Raw genomic sequence first — 14,567 nt, 5'->3', positions numbered from 1 at the left:
CTGGGAGTATGGATTTGACTAGATATGGTCCGGCCCAATTAGGTTTGAATTTTCCTCTTGGGTCGACAGGTAAAAGAGCTCTAACCGATTTGAGTACTAAGTCTCCTTCTTTGATGTTTCTTGGCCTAACCCTTTTGTTGAAAGCTCGTTTGATACGGGCTTGATATGTTTGGACATTATGTAAGGCGCGTAGCCTACGTTCATCCAGGAGGATGAGTTCTTCATATCTATCCCTCTTCCAATCGCCTTCAGGGATTTGACTTTCGAGTAGAATACGCAAGGATGGTATTTCCATCTCGATTGGTTGTACGGCTTCCATGCCGTAGGTCAAATAGAAAGGAGTGGCCCCAGTGGGCGTTCTAACAGATGTACGGTACCCCTACAAAGCAAAGGGTATCTTGCTTGGCCAATCTCTATAGTTGTCAGTCATTTTCTTGAGAATTGTGACAACGTTCTTGTTTGCCGCCTCTACCGCGCCGTTAGTCTGTGGTCTATAGGGCGAAGAGTGGTGATGCTTAATCTTATATTTGGCTAGCAATTGCTCGGTTTCGGCTTGGAAGTGTGACCCATTATCACTAATGATCTCATGTGGGCAACCATATCGACAGATGATGTTGTTTTGTATGAATTTTGCCACATTTTTAGCCGTAAGACCAGTGTAGGAAGCCGCTTCTACCCACTTGGTGAAATAGTCGATTGCTACTAGAATGAAACAGTGACCTCCTGTTCCGGTTGGGGTTATTTTCCCGATTATGTCAATTCCCCATGCGGAAAATGGCCAAGGAGATGTCATCGTGTATAGTAACGAAGGAGGGACATGTTGTACATTCCCGAAGATTTGGCAATTGTGGCAATGTCTCACGTATTTGATGCAATCAGATTCCATTGTGGTCCAATAATACCCTAAACGTGTGATTTTCTTTGCCATCATAGGCCCACTCATGTGGGGACCGCATTCTCCATCGTGGACTTCTTCCATCACCTTTCGTGCCTGTGAATGATCGAGGCAACGTAGGACTACACCAAGAGGTGTTCTTTTGTATAACTCTCCTTGCATCAGAATGTATTGGGAAGTTAATAGGCGTATAGCACGTTGTCCCCTTTTGTCCATACCCGGTGGATAGGTACCATTAAGCTTGAAATTCAGGATCGCTTGGAACCAGGGTTCCTGTGTGATTTCCTCTTCATCGGTGATTTGGTGGACATAAGCCGGCTCTGACCGTCGTTCGATACACAAGGGCATGTCTATCATGTGATCTGGCATATTTATTAGAGATGCAAGTTTCGCAAGAGCGTCTGCAAATTGATTTTCCTCCCGAGGTAGGTGTAGGTATGTTACGTGATCAAAGAATTGAGCGACTTGGTCTATCCTAGCTTGATAGGGTGCGAGGCTTTCGCTTCGGATTTTCCAGGATCCTGTAACTTGGTTGATGATCAGTGATGAATCCCCATGTACTCGGAGGTTTTTGATACCTAAGCTTACTGCCGCTTGTAGTCCAATGAGACAAGCTTCATACTCTGCAGCGTTGTTTGTCACCTTGAAGTCGAGTTTGACAGCAATCGGTGTATGCTCACCTTCAGGAGAAATGAGCAACACTCATATCCCGAATCCTCTTAAGTTTGATGCTCCATCAAAGTATAGATCCCAGGAGTCTACATCTGTTTGAAGTATATCCTCGTCGGGAAATGACCAAGTATCTATGGTTTGTGCGTCGTTGATAGGATTTTCTGCGAAGAATTCGGCGACGGCGCGACCTTTTATGACTTTTAGTGGCACATATTTGAGGTCGAATTCTGAGAGCATCAGAGTCCACCTTGCAAGACGTCCGTTGAGGACGGGTTTCTCGAAGAGGTATTTGACTGGATCCATTTTGGAATATATTTTGACGGAGTAGCTAAGCATGTAGTGACGTAGCTTCTTCGTTGCCCACACAAGAGCGAGGCATGTCTTTTCGAGTTGCGAGTATTTGCACTCATATTCCAAGAACTTCTTACTTAGATAGTAAATAGCTCTTTCTTCACTTCCTACAGTTTGAGCCAGCATAGCACCCATGGCAGTTTCGGTTACTGTGAGATATAAACCAAGAGGTTGATCTTGTTGTGGCGGCATGAGCACTGGTGGTTTAGCCAATATCTCCTTGATTCGGTCAAACGCCTTTTGACAATCATCATCCCACATGGTGTGGTCTGTTTTCTTGAGTTTCTTGAAGATAGGCTCGCAAATCATGGTAAGTTTCGATATGAATCGACTTATATATTGTACCTTTCCCAGGAATCCTCTGACTTCTTTTTCTGTTTGAGGTTGTGGCATTTCGATCAGAGCTTTGATTTTTGAGGGATCTATTTCTATACCGCGTTGGCTAACGACATATCCCAGGAGTTTTCCGGATGTTACCCCGAATGTGCATTTCTGAGGATTGAGTCTCATGTTGTACTTTCGTAGCCTCGCGAAGAACTTGCGAAGGTTCGCAATATGTCCTTCTCTTTCCTTGGATTTGACGATCATGTCATCTACATATACCTCAACTTCTTTGTGCATCATGTCATGTAGGAGTGTAGTTGCGGTGCGTTGGTATGTAGCTCCGGCGTTGATCAATCCGAATGGCATTACTGTATAGCAATATGTTCCCCATTGGGTGACGAATGCGGTCTTGTGCATATCTTCCATGGCCATCTTGATTTGGTTATAACCCGCATATCCATCCATGAAGGATAGTAATGCGTGGTCTGCAGTATTGTCTACCAATATGTCAATGTGAGGTAGAGGGAAGCCATCTTTTGGACTCGCTTTGTTTAAGTCCCTAAAGTCAACACAAACACGGATTCTCCCATCCTTTTTGGGTACGGGTACTATGTTAGCTACCCAGTCAGAATACTCGGAAACTTTGATGAACCCGGCTTTGAATTGTTTGTCCACTTCTTCCTTAATCTTTAGAGCCCATTCTGTTCTCATTCGTCGAAGCTTCTGTTTCACGAGTTTGAAACCCGCTTAATCGGAATCCTATGTTCGGCGATATCCCTGTCGATCCCTGGCATGTCTTTGTAGGACCAAGCGAAAACGTCTTTGAATTCATTTAGGAGGTCTATGAAATCGGCCCTTTCGGTAGAGCTCAAGGTAGTCCCTATCCTAAGTTCTTTGGGTTCTAATTCGGTTCCTACGTTGATGGGTTCGGTATCTTCTATTACTGGTCCCCCTTCCCCTTCTTGTAATATTTCTTTGGCTACGTAGGGAGGTATTTCGGTCAAGTCTGGGTCTTGGTCATCCTCAGTGTCATCATAAACAGAATTGCACTCGAAAGAACACAGAGAGTAAGCAGAACCTGATTTATTCATATTAAGATTTGAGTAAAGTTGAAACAAAGAAGCCAACTGATCCATGGTCAGTGGCGGCAAAGGGACAGTAGTTGGGACATTTCCCGAACTACCGTGACTACTCGAGGCTAAGCTAGGAGAAACGAAGGGAGTGGGGATGACAACAGGAGTAGATTCTCTAATGACTCCTCTAGACTCTGACTCTGACTCCGACTCCGACTCCGACTCGAACTCGTCGTCTTCTGGTTCTCCTTTGAACATCTCTTCTTCTCCAATGGTGAGCTTGAAGAGTCTTCCTTGGTTGTGTGTCCATTTGATAGATTTTCTCCATCCTTTCTGCTGCTTTGCGTCGATTTCTGTGATCAACGCGGTAGGGTTGAAGCGATCGTCCTGAAGTATCATGGTAATGATCTCATCCTGCGCGGCCCTAATGAATCGATCCTCTCCAAACAATAGGCTAACAGCTTGTTCGTCGAAGCAAGGCGCTTGACGGGTTTTGACGGTAGGAACCGTTTCGAGAGGAATGAAGTAGCAATCGTGAAAGATCTCGATTCCGGCTAACTTCCTCTCAAGATAATGCCAAGGTTCGGGAAATCCATGAAAGAGTTCTGAACTTCCTTCTTGCACGAAGTACCTATTTAGAGTGGGGAGATATGGTCTCATTTGGACTCCCACGTGCTTGCGATTTTGGACTTGAGCGAGCATTTCGAGGACTTCTTCTTTTGTGGGTTTGTACCCTAGTCCAAGTGGTATCCTTGTCGAGTTGCCTTCCTTGTATGGTGCGAAGGTGTTCTTCCGAATTGGGTTTAAAGGCATTCCAGGGAAGTATCCCTGAGACTTGAGTATGTGGTTGACCACCAAGTTGGAGTAGGGATTATAGTATAAGGGTGCCAACTCACTTTCTATGACATTCACACTTTGGAAGCCCCCAAGTTCGTATATGGGATCCGCAAGGACTTGATTGTTTGATTGCTTCTCGATTATTGCCTTGATGGGTGACGAAGTGATCGTCACAACTTTGCCATTTAGTGGGATCTTGATCTTTTGATGAAGGGTGGATGTTACCGCTTTGGAAGCGTGAATCCAAGGCCTTCCCAGAAGTATGTTGAATGAAGCTTCGATGTCCACTATTTGGAAGTTAACTTTTCGTTCGATTGGTCCCGTGGCTATGGTTAGGCTAGCAAGTCCAACCACTTTTCGTCGTGTGCCGTCATATGCACGTACACCTTGGTTGGTAGGAGTCCAATCCGACTCTTTCATACCTAGCTTGTATGCCGTTTTGAGGGGTATGACGTTGACCGCGGAGCCATCATCTACCAAAGTCATTGGCACGTTCTTCTTTAGACAAATGACAGTGATGTATAGAGCAAGGTTGTGACTAGCGCCAAAAGGTGGCAAGTCTTCATCTGAGAAAGTAATAGGATTACTTAGCCTCGGTGATTCTTGGAAGACCAAGTTGACTACATCTTCAGGAGTGGAGTTATGTGCTACATTCAATTTGGCCAAAGCTTGCAGTAAAGCTTGGCGATGCGGAAATGAGCTTGCCACTAGTTGCCAGACTGAAAGATCAGCCTTGGTCTTCTGTAATTGCTTGAGCAAATGATCAGTGGGGTCATCTTCGTTGTCATTTGGTGTGATGACGTTGGTTGGACCGTTTTGAGTAGTGCTTTGATATGGACGACCCGAACGAGTGAGGTGATCCACATCTTGGTCTTCACCATTTTGGACTATTTCCTTGACCAAGGAGTTTTCAATGAGGTATTCGTCTTCATCGTCATCGGCCCAAACCTCATTGATTGCAGCTAGTTCCTTCATTCTCATGATATCACTTTCTAGTTGTATGATTTGATCGACTAGTTTATCAACCACGGTGACTACTTCTTGCATAGTGGCATTTTGAGAGAAGATCAATGGTATGCGTTCTTTAGGTATTGCATTAGGATTGCGTAAAGTCGTTACCATGTTTTCTAGTTCCCACACTTGTCTATCTACACTCCTTGTCCATGCGATGAAGTCGGAAATGGTAGGGGAGATAGTAGGGTAGAGCCTTTCTTTCTCAATTGCATGAATTTCATTTTCGGTGGGAGAAATGAGGTGTGAGCAATCTAAGGTAGATTCGTCACTTGTAATCACTAGAACTCCAAGAGGATTCTGAGTGTTGTTGGGCTTACCTCCTGGTGGAATTGGAAGTCGACCATCTTCAATCATATCTTGAAGCACGTGTTTCAACTTATAGCATTTTTCTGTGTCGTGCCCTTTGCCCCTATGGTATTCACAGTAGGAGTTTTCATCCCAGAATTTGGACTTCTTTTCGGGTTCGGGAGTATGTCCAATGGGTTGGAGTTTACCTTGTTTCATTAGCCTTTTTAGAGCGTTGGAGTACGTATCCCCAAGGTTTGTGAACTTCCTTGGTGGGCTAGTTTTCTTGGATGGCTCGAGAAGGTTAACTTCGTCGGTCTTGCTAGTAGAGCCGTATGAACGACTTGTGGACCCTTGATATCCTCTACCTACCGTTTTGGACAAGAGTCCTTTACGGATGTCATCTTCAATTCGCGTCCCTAGTACAGTTAAGTCTTTGAAAGTCTTGATGTTTTGATATCTCAAATGGTTGGCATATATGGGCTTGAGATTATCCACAAACTTTTCCACAAGAGTAGCCTCATCCGGGCGTTCAACTAGTTGAGTACTAGTCTTCCTCCACCTACTTAGGAAGTCGGTGAATCCTTCTTTGTCATTTTGGGTAAGAACCTCTAGAGTACGCATGTTGACTTGGATCTCGACATTATCCGCGTATTGTTTCGAGAACTCGATTGCGGCGTCTTCCCAAGTAGCGACCTTTTTGTGATCTAAAGTGTAGAACAATTGCTTCGGAATGGTGTCAAGAGATGAAGGAAAGATCCTTAAGAACATCTCGGGTTTGATGCCTTTGATAGACATGTAGTCCTTGAAGGCGCGGATGTGGTTCAAAGGGTTCTCATGTCCTTTAAACTTAGGGATATCCGTCATGCTAAAGTTAGTGGGCAATTTGGAATTGCGGCTTCATATTTGCGATTGTTTTCCCTATAAATGTCATCCCCCTTAAGGTACATCAATTGCTCCTCTAGGTATTGGAGTCTCTTCTCGGCTGCAGTTGTTCCTAGGACAGGATTCTCATCTTTAGACTCGTCATCGGAGAAACGTAGTATTTCACTTTTAGGGGGAGGCAACTTTCCCTCTACATCAAAGATGCGGCCTTCGATAAGTTCAAGGCGGTCATAGGTTTGTTCTTGAGTGATTTGCATTTGGGTTATCGCGGCTAGGATTCGATCATTACTTTCTTGAATTTGCTGGAGGTTTGTTTCATCACTTGATCCGGGCATCTTGGAAACTGGATAAGAGATCGGCGACGAATCAAAACACGATCGATCATTCTATCACACTTGCTAAAAGAGGAAAATTTTTGACTCGTGAAGTGGGTGTGTGCCACTTGTGTTGAGTGAGTTTTGAAGAAAGACAAGGTCTTTGAAAATGTGTGTCCTAGTCAACTGTAGTGTAGTTGTAGGAGTGGACTCGAAGTGAGGTTTTGAAATGGGCTTGTGGCCCGAATTTTGACGCGACAAACAGACGGAGTTTTGACCGGATTTTGCGCTAATTAAAGGCCTATTTTTTCGAAATTCTTGTTTGAAAATAAGGATTTTGATTTTTTGAAAATTCGTCATGGTTTTGTTTAGAAGTGGTGATCACGTAAGGTTTACACATTTATACAAGCATTATAACGGGATGCTGAGTGCATTTAGAAGGGTTTTGGTTTAGAGGGTAGGTTGCCATACCGAACCATCAAACCCGAAGTCTGTGGAGAGGCTCGTGCCAAACAAGAGTAAGGCCGATTCCTAGTCCATTTCCTCAAGTAGTGAAGGCCCTTGATACAAACAAGAGTAAGCATCATGGTATGGATGACGTCAATCGCTATCCATCCTTAGGCCCAAATAAGAATTAGGACCGTTTAGACGGGACGATTGGTCGAATGGGTTGGGTTGGGCCTAGGAAGGCCGAATTAAACGGTCTAGGAAGACCGAGTTATGAAAACCGACAATTGTCTTGTGCAAACTATTCCCTAACCTTGTTCGAGTTTCACCCTAGCTACACGTAAGTGTATATCCCCAGCGGAGTCGCCAAACTGTGGACAGCGGGCCGCCCACGGGGGGCGCTTGGTGAAGGTCGGAAAAAAACAAGCGTTTGCATTTTGTATGGAGTCGCCACCAATTTTTATGGGAAATTGGAACCGTTCGAATACCTCGTGTCATGTCAAGACACAAAGTAGTGACATGAACACTAAGCAATCGTTACCCTTAGCATTCTATGTCTAGAATGACTCTCGTGGATGCCAATGAACACGGGTGCTCACGGAGATCTGGAGTAAGGGGTGAGGGTACGTATTAGGAAGCTCTTTTGATCGAACACCTAATCCCGCCCGCCTCGATAGCGGCCTCTACTAATGATTAGGGAAGTTGTCTATACTCGATATATCGTCGGCTATATGCATGCAATGCAACATCCAAGTTTTAATCCTAGCATGTGAGAATTAATACTAAGTCGGTTGACACGTAATTAGCATACAATTGGGTCGAAGTAGGAATTAATGTTGATTTACATGTGAAAACATACAAATGATACAAAATACAATAATTATAAATTACAATAATGAAAATTACATTAATTACATTGGGATAGGCGATTTATGTCGAAAATACCTTTAAAACGGATAATTTGAGAAAAAGAAATAAAAGGATAAAAGGACAAAATTAATGAAATAAACGAACAGAAATTAGTGATATTACGGATAATAGTTAATGATACGTAAGCTAAACAAACTAGGTCAAGGCAGAAACGGAGTTCAGGGACAGAAATCATCTCGAACAGCGCGCAGAGATCGCGCCCTGGAAGAGGCGCGCATTCTTTGCGTCGTCCAAGGGTGAGTTCTGGCTGTGAAGCCGGAACTGCAAATCGTTAATGTTAATTGTTAAATTTAAGGATCGATTAAATTATGTACTCGGATGAAAGTGATTAATAAGTTAATTACATGTGAATGATGGTCATGAAACAGTAAAACATGAATAAGACGGAATTAAACGGATTAATTACATGAATGAATGATAAAAATATTAATGAGTCCTCTATTGAAATCAACCAACTAGGCTAAATATGACGGATATACAACGAATATGCAAACAAGCAGATGAAAATTATATCAAAGACGAATTCCAGAAACTCAATATGAACAAATTGAATCTCTAAAATCCGGGTTTGAATTTAATGACGAAAACCCGCGAATATTGATTATTAGGGATTTAAGTCGGATTTAATGAATTAAACATGTGAATGAATGATTATAATATACATATGATTATTAAACTATCATGTGAAAGAAGAATTAACAAACAAACGAAACAATCAAAACAAGATTGACGAATTACGAGAGGATTTAAGGAAGAAGAAAAGAAGCGAGAATCGCGGCAGCCTCACGAAGAGGCGCAGCAGAATCGCGCTCCTTCAAGAGGCGCAGCTTTTGCTGCGTCTTTTCTCGATCTTGTCGACTTCAAAATCCGTAAAAAGGGTTTTAAAGCACGGTTTTAGAAATCGGTTTTAATCGGTATTTTCGACGTGAATCTTACAATTGATACAATAATTAAAAGTACAATAAATAAATAAGGATTATACACCCTCAGACTTACATGTTGACGAAACGAGAAGAACTAAGATATCGACTAGTGATGCTCGACGCGAATGCAAAGAGAGTGCCCTCGTAAGAGGAAAACGATTGATTAAATTGATTAATTAGATTGATTATTGTGTAGTTGGTCAAATTGGTCGGTCATGCAACGGAGAGGCTGGTACCCGGAAAGATCCGAGCTTACGTGGTCGGAAGTCCAAGCACGTAGGCGCCAATTAGTAAGAACGAAGTCTAGAATGCAAAGGGAGAAGAGAAGGGCGGACACTCGCGTGAGAAATATGAGGAACGAAAGCTCCTATTTATACTAATCACGTGAAGGAATTAGGGTTTCAGAGACTCTTTGGAAGTGAATCTCGGAAAGATATGAAAAAGATACGTAAAACATGCAAAGAAGGGCCTGGGAAGAGGCGCAGGCCATCACTGCGTCTCTTGGAAGAGGCGCAGCCGCCTTTCTTGCGTCTATTCCCGTGAGGTTTCCTCCGTCAAGAAAGATTTCCGCGTTTGAGTTATGGTAGGACGGAAATAATTCGATTATCTTATGAATATCACGGGATATTATTTGCCAAAAGATAAAATTTATGAAATATGGAATAGAAATATCCGGAACATTCCAACATTCGACTCGGATTTAACAAATATCGAAAAAATGGAGACGGTTTTTGACCCGGACTCCGAATGTACTCTAATTACTGCCAAAACGACCGTATCAGGGCGTAGATGACAACTAAGAGGTCGACATTAATATTTGAGCAATCACTTGACGATAATCTTACGAATTGTCACAAATCGTTCCGCGAATCAAACATGCGGCCCAATCATCACCGGGTGGTTTGCGGGAGGTGCAGAAATGAGGTGTCTACACCTTTAAGCAACCGCAACCAATCCATGCTGACAAACAACATATCCAGCGACCAAGCAAAGCCTATAACCACAATACAATATCTATTACTAACAAGCAAACCCTAACTATAGAGAACAAGGACACGGATGATGATTATGACATACCTATAGGGGAGAAAACTCAGCAAGAGACCGCTACCCGACACAAGTGATGCCTTCCTAAGGTTCAAGGATCTTCAAGAAGGCTTCCATGGAGGTTTTGAGGTGAAGGGAAGGGAAAGAGGCGACTGAAGGATAGGAGGAAAGTGGCGGAAGTGATTTGCGGATTTAACAAAACGCGATATAAAACCCTCGCTGAAAACCCGGTACTCGATCGAGTACCCAACATACTCGATCGAGTGGCCCCCTACTCGATCGAGTAACCTACCTACTCGATCGAGTAGCCTCTACTCTATCAAGTACCACTCTAAACACGCAGCCCAAGCAGGTTTTGGCACAGTTTCCTAAGACCACTCCCGCTCCCAAGGTCAGTCAACGATGGTCAAAGGCTCCCTAAAAGGGCGGGTATTACAATAATGGTCCTTGGTTTGAGGGGAAGATTGTTGGGGTGCAAACTAATCTCCCATGTCGATAGTGTAAAGGTGAAAGCTCATTTTTATAAGGGGTCAACAAATATAATAGTACGAGGCCTTTTGGAAAGGAGACCAAGTGTAATCCGTGAGGGCTTGGCCCAAAGCGCACAATATCGGACTATTATGGACAGTGAACACCGGTGCAACAAAAGACCCAACACAACAGAGGTATCCACGCTTCCGACAACAATGCCCTTCTTGTTACCCCTATCAACAATTAATTAACAACAAAAAAACAAAATTATCAACAATTCGACCACCATTAAATGAATTAAATACTTCTTCCATTTCTTAGTCCATCCGAAACTCGGAGGATTCCTCTGTCCCACTTTCGTATCCTATTATCTTATGTTCCACGAAAGTGGGCACATAGGATCCCGATTCATCCGGAAAACCTTGTTCACATAGTCAGTGGCAGACCTGGGGGTGCGCACAGCACCGCACGTGCGCACCGTCAGTTTTTGATTTTTTTTTTTTTTTTAAATAACGAAAGCTAAAGTACTTGTAAAAATTGCGCCTCCTAAATTCAATGTACCAAGTGTTGCACAGTGGATAAAAACTAGTTGTTGGGAATAGAAAGTCGCGGGCTCAAACCCCCACACTCCCCTTTTCCGCCTACCTTTTTTTTTAGTCTCTCCAAGAGACCATGAGGACGCCATATTGTTTGTAGCCCATTTTAATCAATTTTCACTTTTTTTTCTTCTACTTTTGTAATACATTGTACGGAGTAGTATGTTTTAAGTTCCCTCCAATGAATTTAAATTATTAATAATTATTTTTAATTCATTGTTGCCCATTTTTTAAAATGTTAATTACTTTTATATCAACTAATTATATCCCAAATTACATATAACCTAATTGCAAAATTTTAAATCATAGAACCCCTACATTAATACAATTTTACAAATTTCAAATAAATTATACTATATTATGTTATGTTTCATTTTAAATTGATGAAAGTATAGAGTCATATTAAAATCTACCATGAAAGACACATAGTGTCATCAACTTTAATTTGATGAAATATGTATGATATTATTAAATCAATTAAAATCTAGGTCAATTTGTTTCCATGGAACTTTGAATTTATATTTATTTTTTATGCATGATTCATTCAAATTTTGTTGTATGTATTCCAGTTTGACTGCTCAGCGCGTTATAATCGTTTAGTTTTAAAGACTCTGTTAAAAAGTGCACCCCACCACATAAATCCTGGAGGTGGAGGGATCTTTCGACATGAGACGGGTAATTTTGTCAATGCTTATTACTTCTCTTGTGGTATTTGTTCGTCCATGAAGGCAGAACTACTTGCTTTGCTCGCGGGCCTAGAACGAGCAAAATCGTTGAACATTACAAGAATGATAGTCAATATGGATAATACCCAGTGCGTGAGTATTATTAACGAAGGCCAACCAATTAGCAACAATTTGAAGTTTATAGTGCAAAGGTGTCAGGCCCTAATGCGAGAATCAAGCTGGATTGTGAAGCTGGCACACTGATATTTTTTTTTGATTAGAAAAAGGGTTACAAACCCGAGACCTACAGAGAGTAGAGTCCCAAAACAAAACACGCACCTACAGAAAACAGAAAAACCCAAACAAGATAATAAAGATATTACATGGTAAAACACATTGGCCTCCCCGTCAATATCCTATTCGTCTTCCACGATCTAACTGCATCCCAATTCCTATCCAAACAAGGGTTTTGTTTTCAAAGATAACTCCAAACAAGGGTTTTGTTTTCAAAGATAACTCTGGTCCTCATCTCCCATAAAATGCTCACAGTGGCTATGAAACCGCCTCCCAAAGCCTCTTCTCCAATCCCACAAAATATGATCCGTTCCAAGCCATGAATGCTTTAGCAATTTCCTTCGGCCAAACCCAAATCACCCCCCACAAATGGCATAAATCATCTCATACGCGCCTATAGAACGAGCAATACAATCAACTCTAAACTCTCAACCCAATCCTCAAAACTCCTCCATCCTGAACTCCTACCCATATTACCTCACCTTTCCCCCGGAATTAGAACCGCATTGAAGTCCCAAAACACTAATGTTTGTGTTACTGAACCTCCATCTTGCATTACAAAGTTCCTCCAAAAAAACTTTATCCTCCCGTCTATACAATAAGGAGCATAAACAAGACAATTGTACAAAGTATCTCCTTATCACCAAATTTACCCGATACCATGATCCATCTATCCCCATAAAACCCCACTGGCAATCTTGAAGGACACAGCAGCCCACATCAGCACAAAACCACTACCCCTATCTAATGATTTAATATCTAAGAGCTCAACAATTCTATTGCACCACCAAGCCCTAACAATTCTATCAAGAGACAATTTGTGTTTAGTTTCCACCACTCCACACACATGTAACTGTTTCTCCTCAATTATTTTCTTATCTGCCGCGAGTTTACCCCAACTTCCAATTCCCCTACCATTCCATGCAACACACCTCAATACCCCCATCGAGACTACACCTAAATTAATTCAGGAGCTCTTCAATAGACGGTATGACACCACCTCCCATCCCAATTAATCTCCCAAACTCCTTAGTTTTTAATTCTTCAGCCTCCGCATCAGACTCAAAATCATCGTCTGAACAATTCTCAATGGATTCCGTCTGGCAATGCTCATCAATTGCAATTCTAAGACAGTGGTCACCCTTCCTTTTATATTGCTTCTTGGATGGACAAGTTCTAATTTGAGCTTCACGGGTGTAGGTTTTGAATTTCCTCTTGAATTTCTTTTTATTTAAGACTTTCTGGAAACCCGGTGGGATGTCCTCGGTATCAGAACTGATGTTTGAGATTTCTAGATTGGTCGCCAAATTCTTTTTTCTATAAATCAGCTCCACCTCTTCATTAATGTCATAATGAATGTCACCAACCACAGTGTTATCACTTAACACTTCACATTCCTGTTGTGTTTCACTCACTCTTTCTCTCTCAATTCCAACTGAGTTCCCTCTAGAGTTCAAAGACTCCTCCTGATCTTTACTATTATCCAAGACCGGCTCATCCCATTGGTTCCAAGACAAGCTGGCACACTGATATAGGGAAGCAAATAGAGCAGCGGACTTATTAGCTAATCGAGGAGTTAATTCGAGCACCATTCCAACATTTATTGATAACCCGTTCAATGAGTTACGTACTATTCTTAGAGAGGACATTTTTGGGATAGTCATTCCCCGTGTAATAGCTAATAGTTAATCTACGGGGCTACGCCCCTCATCTGTACCAAAAAAAAAAAAACCACATAAATCACGAGTCCACCAGTGTACATAGTAGATAAGTTGGGTCCACAGTTCACCCCTCCAAAAAGTTAAACTCTTTAACCACGCAAGATACAAGGATAATAATGTGGTCACTTCGCATCATAGCTCATCATCTTCTAGTGGATCGTACTCCCTTGTCCTTTTGATATCGTATCGTAATGACTAGTGTTTAAAAAGATTAAAAGTATTAACAAAGTGCACTTTCTTTTTTCGGAGCTCATAATAAAAAATCTACAATTAAACGTGCGTGCTTGCTGGGGAGTAGTAGTAATCTGGCGAGCTATCATGAATAATAGCTTTGGTCCACGCCGGGATGTTACAAGATTCATTTTGTGTATTATTATTCACAAATTATTGTTTGTGACGGCACATATCCGTCACTCTTGCGTGACGGATACCATTTTACCTCACAAAGTACCCACTTTTTCTCTCTCTGCAACACTTTTCATGTGGTCCCCTTTCTCCACTAACCCATTTTATTACCATTTTATCTCACAAAATATCCGTCACAAATGATAACCCGTCATAAGGGAGACCAATTAATTATTATTAATGTCGTAGAAATACTGTGACACGTAGACGACTTCAAGGTCAACTTCTTGGACCAACATTTTCATCATGCTTAAAAATAGAGTAGATTATCAATTACACCTCCACTTTTTTATACTTACTCACACGTCAAATTTTTTTTTATATTTTACACCCAAGTTATTAGCTCAGGTTATAATTTGCACCCACCCCATTTTCAGGCAAAAAAAATTACAAAATGACAAATTTGCCCCCGACTATT

This window comes from Silene latifolia, chromosome 5 (assembly GCF_048544455.1).
Source record: "Silene latifolia isolate original U9 population chromosome 5, ASM4854445v1, whole genome shotgun sequence".
Classification (NCBI taxonomy): Eukaryota; Viridiplantae; Streptophyta; class Magnoliopsida; order Caryophyllales; family Caryophyllaceae; genus Silene; species Silene latifolia.
Note: the sequence above shows the minus strand (reverse complement) of the source record.